Genomic DNA, 13010 nt, shown 5'->3' on the forward strand with positions numbered 1-13010 from the left:
AGATGCATGTATCATATTCTCAAATTACAAAGTGAACGGTCCAGTATTCTTTACAGCCGATGAATACAGACTAGAGATATTAAACAGCAAAGAACTTTATGAGATACTTTGGTTTATCAGCAGGATTAAAAATGACCGGAGCACCTTTTCTTCTAACATTAAGTAATCTCTAACCATGAACACTTTAGTGGGGAACTGAATAAAGCATCAGGTGATACAAAATGCAGTATAATGATGACACAACAAGGTTACGGAAGATTTTCTTACACTCTGCCTGACATTAATAAACGAAGACCTGAGTGATGATATAACCTTTGTAAATCGAAGATAAGTTTTAAAGTTTAGAGGAGTGACTGTTTACAGTTATACTTAGTGAATGTTCTCAGCTTACAGGAACCTTTAAACTAAACCTTGCTCTCCTGGAATCTGAAACTAGAGCTTACTGCACAATATAGTATGCATGCTTATGACTGTTTCATGCATATCAAAGAAATGTTTAAAAAAAAAACACTAGCTTCAGTCAACAGGCCAAGAAAATGTCAGGCTACCATATATTTTTTTTTTGAAATTGTCAACTTGCAAGTTTTTATCAGCTAACTGATGTTTACAATATACAGTTATGCACGCATGAAGAACAGTAAAAGGATTATATTACCTCTGGGCTTTTTTCAAACAGATATAACCCTAGATTTAACCAAATTGGCACACATTCATTAAACTTTTACCTTAATTAAAATGTGCAGAATTCCATACCTGTTGGAATCTCTGATTCGTTCATCAAAATATAGACAGATTTCCATTAACTTTGCATATCAGGGGAAACCAAGCTACAATTATAAGGTACAGTATGTAGAAAGTGGAACTAAAACTAGCTGCTAACACTCAGTGTGGCAGCACAACATTTATAGACTGAAATATGTGTTGGCTTATAAAGAACACACGTTCTTAAAAAGTGTACCTTGTGGAACTCATTCTTTGGTTCCAGCTGTTGACTTTTTATTGGATACAAAAACTTTTTATTTCCTTCTTCTCAGGGCAAGACAAGTGGTGGGCAATGCAATAAATGTTCTGTCTGTTCTGATTCAGCCCAAAACTCAGCAGCATTTCCAGAAGACTTCTAAAATGAATTAAAAGTACAATACAACTGTCTTAAGAACTTACTATATATAACAGTAGATGTTCAAACAGATCACTGTGTTACTTATGGGAGATATTGTGCCAAGTTTATCATATGTCCAGCCAGTCTACAAAAGCTTGAGCATCTTCCTTCCATGCTGTATGTCCAATCTATGACCATTGCACAACACTAAGTGGTAGTATTTAAGGGACGTATGGATGCAAAAATCCTCAGTGCTTTCTTGCCCCAGGGAAAAGGACTGATGCTAATACTGCTTGAGGACTGAGTAAAACACAAACAGGAAAAATGAAAGGGGAAAAATAAGAAGGTTCAACCTCAGTCGAGGATAAAAGGGAAAAAAATGGGAGAATGAAGGAGGGTGCATATACTGCAGCAATAATCTATTTGAACATCTACTGTTACGGCAAGTTTTTACACAACTGTGCTATGCTAATTATTAAGTCACGTTGCAATATTTCATACTTAATGGTAAAGTCCCATAGCTTTTATGATGAAATAGTGGAGGTTAGAGGAAAAGACCTGAAGTTCAGTAACCTTTGATGCCTCTAGAAAAACCTGCACTAGCCCTGAAAAAGACCTATATCTTGTACTGCTTACTGAAAGTGTGAATGGAGGACCAAGTAGCTACTTCCAGGATGGATTTAGAGTCAAGACCTTGAAAAAGGCTCAGAGGCTACAGATCTGGTAGAATGTGCTTTAGCTTTAGAGGATTTTATCATGGCAGGAAAAGAAATGGAGAGGGAAATACACCTAGTAATAATTTGTTTAAAAACTGGGAAGCCCACTACCCCCCCCCCCCAAAAAAATAAACAGTTGGTCAGACTTCCTGATTTTTTTTGTCATAGCAGAATCTAAGTTGTCTGTGAACATGTAGCAAATGAATGATTCTTTTCCCTTTATTATAAGGACTATCAATAGTTCAGAGTAATGGTGAGTGTGGAAGAGAGGTGAAGAAGAGAGTACAGGCAGGATGGAGTGGGTGGAGAAAGTGTCAGGAGTGATTTGTGACAGACGAGTACCAGTAAGAGTGAAAGGGAAGGTCTACAAAAGGGTGGTGAGATCAGCTATGTTATATGGGTTGGAGACAGTGGCACTGACAAAAAGGCAGGAGTTAGAGCTGGATGTGGCAGAGTTAAAGATGTTAAGATTTGCACTGGGTGTGACGAGGGTGGACAGGATTAGGAATAAGTATATTAGAGGGTCAGCCCAGGTTGGAAGGTTTGGAGACAAAGCCAGAGAGGCAAGATTACATTGGTTTGGACATGTGCTGAGGAGGGATGCTGAGTATATTGGGAAAAAGATGCTAAGGATGAAGCTACCAGGTAACAGGAAAAGAGGAAGGCCTAAGATAAGGTTTATGGATGTGGTGAGAGAGGACATGCAGGTGGTTGGTGTGACAGAGCAAGATGCAGAGGACAGGAAGAAATGGAAACAGATGGTCTGCTGTGGCGGCCCCTAACGGGAACAGCCAAAAGAAGATGATGATAAGGACTGGGGAAACTGATCCAGCAAAACCGCTATTTGTTTACAAATGGCAGGAGAGAATTGGGAAGGAGAAAGGGTGTCAGTTTTGAACTCAAACTGATCTGAGGTACCACTGAATGTTCCTCACATGGAGTCCGAATGGAGAGGGGTCCGAATGGACAGATGATAAAATCAGCAAAAGGAGAGCGGTATTGCTGGAACTGAATTCATCCTCAGGTCTTGGTGAGTACCTTCACGAGGTGGAACTTGTTTTTTACAAAAGCTCACCAAAATGACACTGATATATACACTGTATTATATATCACATATAACTTGGACAGAAGTAGGTTAAAAAATAAAGAAGATAGTTGGGTACACAAGTCCCAGGATAAAAAAATGCAAATCCTGGTAGGCAAACTGGTACCAGGACTAGAAAAAATGACAATGTAGAATCCTCAAGATGCAGAAATATTCCTACAATAGGGCTAGGCCAGACCCAGGGGGGATGCCCCCCCCCCCACTGTTAAAGGGAGTAGCAGTCCACAAAAATCACAAAAACGGGTAGGCCAAAAAACAGACATACAGACGATACAGTGCACTAGTTAGGATAAGAAAGAAATTATATATTGCTACTATTATGAAAGAAGCCCATAATTTCCAGACAAAAGATATAAGAAAAGATTAAGAGAGAAATTAGAGGAAAGAAAAATGCTTCCACAAGAAAAACTGTCAGAAGCTTCAAATAAAAATTTGTGTTCATTAATACAATAGATCCAAGAAAAACACTATATAGACCAAGAAACCTTGTGCCATTTGGAAAAAGAAGTGATTGAGCAAGTGTGAACATTTAAAGAACAAAATTTAGATATATTTGAAGGATATAAAAAAGAAATATGGACATGGGAAAGAAAGAGAGATCTGATATGGTACAATATTTATGCAAAGAAGAAAACCAAATTATACAATGACCCCCCCATCAATATTCCAACATTGTAAATCAGACTTATACTAATGGAAAAAGGTCCATTCGCCTGGACTTTTTCCATTAGTATAAGTCTTTTTTTCTTTTTTTTTTTTTTTTTTTTAGACAGCAACGGAGAACGGAAGAGCTCCATTGCTGTAATCTCGCTATGTTAAACAGGTTTAACATAGCGAGATAGCTTAAAAAAAAGCAACAAAGATATTCCTTTCTCTGTTGCTTTTTTTAAAGCTGTCTTGCTATGTTAGACAGGTTTAACATAGCGAGACAGCTTTAAAAAAGCAGCGGAGAAAGGAAGATCTCCGTTGCTTTTTTTAAAGCTATCTCGCTATGTTAAACTCTTAACATAGAAAGAACTTTTAAAAAGCAATTGAGATCTTCCTTTCACGGTTTCTTCCACACAGAGCTCTGATGTACTGCGTAAGCATACGCATGCACAGTACATCAGAACTGCCGAAGAATACCAGACAGCTGCAGAATGGCAGCACAGAGGCATTATACAATGCCATTATTTAAAAAAAGTAAGTATTTTTTTCTTAAATAATGTCATTGTATAATAGCAATAACCCACTTCTAGGTGTGGGTAATGCTGGATTTACCCACGTTGTCTTTGTTTGGCCACTCGGGCTTCACCCTCATGACTAAACCTCACCAACCGTGGGTAAATCCAGCATTACTCACACCCAGGCGTGGGTTATTGCTTAATTAATCAACACAAAAATGGTAGCCCCAAAGATATTCAAAGAGAAATATAGGCAAAGGCATCCAGATTTGAAAAAGTTCACAATAAAAAAAAATAACATCGCAAACAGGGAATGTAGAACAGAAGATTAACCAAGTAGAAGTTAAAAAAGTAGAGGGTGAAGTTATGGAATATTTGTGAAGTGAAGGATTCAGTGTAGGAAGTCTAACATAGTTCATATCACAGCATGATGGAATAACTAGACCCCAAAGTAAGGAGAAACAAGAGGAGCAGGAGACATCTGAAGAAGAAATATGGACACGGGAAAGAAAAAGAGATTTAATATGGTGCAATATTTATGCAAAGCAGAAAGCAAAACTAAGTCATGCAAAAAGAATATCACCAAAGATATTTGAAGAGAAATACAGGCAAAAACATCCTGATATGGAAAATTTCACAATACAAAAAAATAAGAAAACAAATAGGAAAAGTAGAAAAGAGGATTAGTAATGGAGAAGTTAAAGAAATAGATACTACGGTTATGGATTACCAGCAAAGTGAAGGATTTAGTGTAGAAAGTTTAACTCACAAAAGGATAGAGCAATGGGCTCCCAACTTAAGAAGAAAGCAGTGGAGCAGGAAGCATCTAATCAGTTGACATATGAAGATAATTTGGAGCCACTCATAAGAAACTATTGCAAAGGTTCAGTTGGAGCTACACAGCAAGGAAAAGAACAAGAAACTGTGGCAACTCTGACACAGTCAATGTTGGGAAGTGATATGGTAGTGATTTCCCATATGTAAGAGCAATGGATGACTCAGGCTGAAACTGAAGATAACGCAGCACAAGAAGAAGCTCTGGAACTTTCTATAGAATGCCTGCAGGAAATGGAGAACAAAGAATGTGCCCTCAGTTTAGAAGAAAATGATCTAAAAGAAAAGCTGCTTGATTTAATAGAGATGGATAGACATATTAAGATCAATGAAAGAAATAGACTCAGAAGGTCAATAAAACCCAAAACGTTAGAAGTTTGATAAAACAAATGAACACAGTAATTAGGACTGTCCATAGAGAGTCATGCAATATAACAGAAGTAAATAGGATACATTACTGTGCAGCCTAATTAATAACAGATTAAGTCCTACCACAAGAACACAGGGTAGTAAGGGAAAGGATGGGTAGAAATCGAATGCTATCATGGAAGTATCGAACAGAGAAAACTATAAAGCAGTCAAGACAAGAAGTGTCACTGTTAGAGGAGTACAGAAGAGGCAACAGATGAACAAAAATACTCAGAAAGATAGATTTGATAAAACCAATGTGCAGTGTTACAATGGAGCAGGATTTATCATGCAGTGTCACAAATAATAAACTAAAATAGCACAGCCAGAAAAACTTAGAAGATACACAGATAAATATAAAGGAAAGTACAAAATAAGCAATTTATTGATGACCCAAAAAAGTTTTATAGAGACATAAGAAACAAGGTAAAAGGAATAGAAAGACCACCAAAAATATATATAGATACATTTAGGAGAAATATTTATGAAGATGCTGTGGAAGATAACAAAGATGCTAAATGGCTAGAAAAAGAAAATATAAGAAGTTCAAATGTACAGGATATGAAATGGGATGAAGTAACAGCCAGAGTGATTGAAACAAACTTAAGAAAAGCCTCTAACTGGAAAATCCCAGGCCCAGATGAAGTACGTAACTTCTGGCTAAAACTATTAAAATTTTTGCATGAAGATTTAGCCATGAGTAAGATCTATTTATATGCCCCGAACAGACACCAGACTGGCTAACAACAAGAAAAACAATGCTCCTACTTAAGAGTGAACCTGCAAGCTACCCTAAAAACTATAGACCAATAACTTACCTTCCAACAACATATAATCCATACACTGGAAATGATGTCAATAGAGTTTATAGTCATTTAGAAGAAAACTCAATTATGGCAATAGAACAAAAGGGTAATAAACGATATGGAACAAAGGATCATTTGTTGTTAAATAAAGTCATAGTGGACAATTGTAAAAAGGGGAAGAATCTAAGCATGACATGGATAGACTACAAAAAAGCATTTGACAGTATCTCACATTCATGGATAAGAGTGCTTACAAATGTATAAGATACACCCTACACTGATAAACTACATCACACTGACCATGAAACAGTGGCAAACCACTTTGCAGTTAAGCCATGATAAAGGACAAATTATTATTCCAGGAATAAAAGTCCAAAGGGGGATATTCCAGGGTGACTGCCACTGCTGCTCTTTTGCCTTGCCCATAACCCATTAAGCTGTCTGCTTAACAGATTAGGTCATGGCAATAATTTGGCTCCCAGAAAGCAACAAAGTGTAAAGACTTCTCGTATTCTCTTTGCCAAAGATTTAAAACTGAGTAGCTCATCAGATGAGGAACTGAAAGCACAACTGCATGTAGTCAAAACTTTTTCAAATGATATAAGAATGTCATTCGGTCTTGATAAATGTGCAAAAGAACCTTTACAGCAGGAAAGCTGCAGCACCAGGAAAACATCAGTTTGGGACTAGAATGTGATATAAAAGAATTTGAGCAAGAGGAAGTGTATAAATATATGGGAATTGATGAAGGATCAACAATCAAACATGAACAAATGCAAATAAAACTCTGTAAGGAATATTTTAGAAGACTTAAATTAATCATGAAAACAGTGTTGACATCTAGGAACAAAGTTCAAGCTATAAACCCATTTGCTCCTCCTGTCCTAACTTACTATTTTGGGGTGATTGACTGGCCCCAAAAAGTGTTGGATAGATTAGATAGGAAAACAAGAAGGATGCTTCATGCTCATCAAATGATTTATACAAATTGGTGCATACCAAGATTACATATTCCCCGTTCTGAAGGAGGTATGGGCCTCCTTGAATGTGATTACATGTATAGATCTGCAAACGTGGGACACCACACATATCTGCTGACCTAACAAGACCCAAACATAGTGAAAGTTTTAAAACATGAGGAGGATAAATCTAAGATGACTTCCCTGCTTAGTCTAGCAGAAGCATATCGGCATCAAGCGGGAATGGAAATTAAAACATAAGTAGATACAAATCAGGCAGCAAATGAATGTACCAAAAAAACAAAAGAAAGACTATATAAGGTAAATGATCAGATGAGAAGGCAAGAAATGTGGACAGTATACAGTTTTAGATCACTGACAAAGAAGATGAGAAGTCTTTACACTTTGTTGTTTTCTAAGAGCAAATTATTACCATGGCCTAAGCTGTTAAGTAGACAGCTTAATGGGTTAAGGGCAAGACAGAATAACAGCGGTGGCAGACTGTCACCCTGAAATATCCCCCTTTGAATTTTTATCCCTGGAGTAATAATTTTTCCTTTATCATGGCTTAATTTCAAAGTGGATCTGCCACTGTTTCATGGTCACTATAATGTAGTTGATCAGTCGATCAGGAACACTGAATTTGTTATTGATGTTCATTGTGAATCTTATGTGGATAAAGTCTTTGGTTGTGAATTGTAAATCTTGGAAATTCTTTTTAACTGAAGTGGACTGAATCATACCTCTCAAGCGAATGCACCTCATTTGGGGTCTTAAAAAGTTCATGTTCCTCATAATTTCACATTGAAAGGGTCTGTCACACATTCAGTGTTAAAATTTTTTTAAGTGAAATCCATGATAAATAGAAATGAATCATATTAACTCATTACATGATCTTCTTTATAAGTAAAGCCAGCACATTTAACTATCCTATTACCTTCCCAGATGAAGTTGTTAGTAAGCCATTAGTACGTGTTCCACATTTTGACCACTTGTTCCACATTATGAGGGCAAGTGTTCCTCATTTTGAAGATGGAAGGTTGAGACTTATGAAACAATGGCTCATTATTTTATAATAAAATGAACATAAATATGTTGCATTAGTTGAAGGTGTGTTCTGAAAAATCTTTTGTTTCAGTAAGAAATTTTTCATTTTTGGTGTATGAAAAGGTAGCAGACCTCAATCACTAATGATGAGTTGAGCTGCTCCTATTGCCAGGTACTGGGCCAGACTGAATTAGTTTATAAAATGCTTAGCTCCTGTCATAGCCTTCTGCAGAATTCAAGTCTGGATAAACGTGGATACCTTACAGCCTGCAGAAAGCTATGACAGGAGCTAAGCATTTTATGAAAACACTTGCTGCCATAGACAGTACAAAAGGCAACATCATAAACTGAAAGTGACATCCCAGTGCACAAAACCATAAAATCTTCTGTGTTTTGATTAACAGGAATATGAATCTAGGCAACCTTCAGATGCAAGGTAACCAAAAAGGCGTGAGGGACGATTAAAGGAAAAAGTTTTTTGGAAATGTAACATTTTTGAGTTTTGGGACTTTTAGAAAGTTATTAAAATAAATAAGAACAGTATTGGTATCCACATGCCTTCTTTTCTTGGGACAAGGAAAGTCTGGAGTAATAACCTTTTTTTTTCTTTCTGATGGAGAAGAACAGGTTCTGTAATTCACTTAAAGAACAGTTTGAACAGAATTAGAAGATCTGGGTATTTTTGGCTTGAGGAGACCAGAAGAATTCCTATTCCTAGTAGAATTAGAGGGAAATCCCCCTGCAGTTTGTACACATTGTCTGTGATGTTCTCCAAAGATGAAAGTAGTGAGAGAATCTCCCTGAAAGTTTGGAGAGGGGCTGGGCATGGTGGTAGAAATGGGCAAGAGGGGTAAGAAGTTGAAACTTTTGTCTGAAAAAAATCGTGTGTTTCAATAAAGGATATTCCATTTTTAACTCAGCCGTGGACTACCTACTATTTTATTATTTTTGTAGTACACATTTTAAAGTTTGAATTTTATTATTGAACTAGGTGCATAACATATTTCAAGGAGTGAACTTCACACCCTCCACACTGCAAAGTTTCTGCTTGGTTTGTTTTTGATCCAGTATAGATTGCATACTGGGTTTTCTGAGAATTTGAGGGATACCACGTATTTTTCTTTTTGTAGACTTAGGTTTCTCCCACCATTTTTTTCCTAAAAGAATTTATTTCCTTTTTGCTGAGAAGCTTTTGAGGTTTTTTAGGAATAACGGGTCAGACTTTGAGGGATGACTCCCCTGGAACTTAGGAATTGGAAAATAAAAAGCTGCTTAAACTCTTGCATTATTTTTCTCTTTCCTCTAGTTTCTTGAACATTACAACAAAAGAGGGTCCAAAAAAGTAATCCTTACCTAAAGGAGCATCCATCAGTTTACCATTAAGATCATCAAGTAAAGACTATAACTAAACCAGGCAAAACTGATCCTATAGCAGTGGCTCTAGAGGAGGTATCGGCAGCATCATAACCACATTTGATGGAATGCCTTGCAAACTTCATAGCAGAATTAAAATTAAAATTCTGTAAAAATATCACTAGTGTCTGAGTCAGGTATCTTAGATATTTAGTCATGCTGTCAAAAACAGAAAGCATGTATATGGCCATGGGATATGGGTAACTGATGATACAGAAAAACAAAGTATAGACTTTCTTTCCATATTTTTCCAAGGCCCTGCTATCTTGTAATTTGTAAGACATTGCTGGAAGGCAGCAATTTTGAAGCTTTACTTGATTCCACAGAAATAAATGATCTGTCAGAGGAAGGATTTTTTGTATAAGTATTTAATGGGTGTCAGGTACTTTATAGACCTTGTCTGACTTCTTAGGTGCAGGAGACTGGGATTCAGCAACCAAAGAGGCAGGAAAAAATGTGTCTTCCAAAGCTTCTAAAACAGGAGGGATAGCACATGCTTTTGGAATTTCCATACTGATTAAGTCATATATTTTTAGTGATTCATAAATTTGTAAATTTGTTTGCTCTTCCAGGTAAAGTACTCCATCATTTTATGGATTATATGTCCAAGCTTCTTATAATATGATTCTGAAGACATACTGCCATCCTCCTCAGACTCATAGCCAGCAGGTGAATGAATATGGGAAGAGTAATCTAATGCTTCAAATTTAGATTGTAAGAAAAAAATCTTCTTCAAAATAGGACTCCCTCTTTCTTTTACGGGAGTAGAAACAGAGGAAGAACAAAAGAGAGTAGGATGCAAAGACCCAAGGGCTTTGAAAAGTTCTTGGAAGACATTATACCACTCCTGTTGAGGATCCCTAGGGGAAGTAGTAGGTGTAACAGAAAGGGACAAATGTTTGTTGCAACCCCCCCCCCCACCCTTTGGAGCATCCAAAGAAACTATATGAGGAGGAGCAGACCCTGGACATACCTCCCTTTGTGGCTGGGTTGGCTATTCCGTTGATCAGTGTGGACATGCTAACACCCTACACCTTGTCAGCATACCTCTCGACCTCTTACAGCAAGAAATCTGGACAAAGTCATACATAATAGTGTGAGAAAGGCCCAAAAAGAGGACAATTTTAAAATATTGCCCTTACAAACTTAGAAAGTTGATAGAATAACAGGTTTTGCATTAGCATGCATTTTCTGAAGGTTATGAAGTCTGAAACTCAAATGTCTGTCACTATTTTCTAACTTCAGGCTTTAATGATTTGACACAAATTTGCTGGAAAACCAGAATTTTATGTAAAATGGACCAAAATATGAGGCAAAAATCTGGACATTCTGCAAAAATCTGTACAGTTGAGAGGTATACATGTCACCCTCCTGAGGGGTCCCAATAGTGGGAACAAGTACTGCTGTCAGACAGTCTGTGGACTGATCAAGTACCACAACAGAGATGTCCGACTCTCACTGAGTTAAGAAAGCTAGTAATTTTGGGTTATCTTTCAAATTCTTACTTTTTTAGCTTATGGGTGGAGTCCAAGAGACACGACACAGGTCATCCAGCACACACCAACACTTGGAGACATTTGTTTTCAATGTAAAGCCTTAGAGAAGACAAATGAATTTGAATAGTTTTGGGCATAAAGGAAAATCAAATTATAGACTCTTAAAAATTAAGCTCAAGGCCAATGCAAGAAAGAAACTTGGATTCCTTATCCCTGTAAGAGATCTGTCAATTGTAGTGTATTTCTATTTTTTAGATGACATGAAATAACTTTTATGAAGGAAAGGAAGAAAGGTCCCCAATAGGGTAACTAGATGAACACAATTCTAGCTGAAATAGGCCATGTGCATCACAGATCATGGCACAAATACAGTTTTCTTCATGGACTGGTGGCAAGAAAGTTCTGAGGATTTTCCCAGCTGTAAGTACCAGCATGCAGTGTTGTATACAGGTTAGACATACTGTGTGAAAGGATGATGTCTAAGCTTTTATAGATTGGCCAGACATATGATGTCCTTGGCAGGATGTGTAACATAAGTAAGCAATACTGCAAGAGTGATCTAATGATAAACGCATAGTATACATCTGAAAAAAAAAGACAACTCGACTATGTAACTGAAAATGTAAATACCTGTACTCTGCATTACTACACAGAACTGGTACAAAAAGATGCATAAAGTTAAAGGAAAAGTATCCAACCGATATATGGGTCACTCCTGCATAGTTTGGACTGAAGTGGTTCTGTCAAAATTTACATTGTAGTACAGCTTTAAATTCCTGTATGACAGCTACATCATCAAAATACAGTCCTATGTCAGGCTTCAAATGCAAAAGGCCCACTAAGAGCAAGTTAGACGATCTGGAAAAAGAAATTATGCCAATGCTAATAACTGCTTTCCATCTCTAGTATATTATGACAAAACATTTGACTGGTCTCTACTGTAAACTGGCCCTGAAAATATATATAAGTAGATACTTATTATATAAGCGTAAACACATTGTGTGTGTGTGTGTGTGTGTGTGTGTGTGTGTGTGTGTGTGTGTGTGTGTGTGTGTGTGTGTGTGTGTGTATATATATATATATATATATACACGCAACACATATATACAATATGCACCTATACATACACATATGGGTTTGCTTCTTGTGATCGAATTGACAGCTGTTTAGTTGTCTGTTTAAGACTGACTAAGCAGCTGGTTGACAGGTGTCCAGGATCAAACAATTCTCAGGGTTGGGGAATATGTTCTTACCGCTTGTTTTTGTGATCTCGGATTTAGTACATATAATTAGCAGGGGGTATAATGGTGCAGCACACCACATAGGTGGAAGCAGAATATTAACACATATATCTATACAAATGTTAAAAATAATTAGTTATTAAAATGGCAGTGGAGTTTTTAACCAGATTGTTTAATGAAATCTTAGAAAGTGAGAGGATGCCTGAGGAATGGAGAAAAAGTGTTTTAGAACAGATTTTTAAGAATAAGGGTGATGTGCAGAGCTGCAGTAACTACAGGGGGATTAAAATGATCAGTCACAGCATGAAGTTATGGAAAAGAGTATTGGAAGCTAGGTTAAGAATGGAGGTGATAATTTGTGATCAGCAATATGGTTTCATGCCAGGAAAGAGCACTACAGATGCGATGTTTGCTCTGAGAGTGTTGATGGAGAAGTACAGAGAAGGTCAAAAGGAGATGCATTGTGTCTTTGTGGACTTAGAGAAAGCATATGACAAGGTGCCTAGAGAGGAGTTGTGGTATTGTATGAGGAAGTCGGGAGTGTCAGAGAGGTATATAAGAGTGGTACAGGATATGGACGAAGGTAGTATGACAGCAGTGAGGTCTGCGGTGGGAGTGACAGATGCGTTTAAGGTGGAGGTGGGATTGCATCAAGAATCAGCTCTGAGCCCTTTCTTATTTGCAATGGTGATGGACATTTTGACAGACGAGATCAGACAGGAG

Source organism: Protopterus annectens, chromosome 4.part0 (genome assembly GCF_019279795.1).
Source record: "Protopterus annectens isolate FY-2018-M chromosome 4.part0, PAN1.0, whole genome shotgun sequence".
NCBI classification, from domain to species: Eukaryota; Metazoa; Chordata; order Ceratodontiformes; family Protopteridae; genus Protopterus; species Protopterus annectens.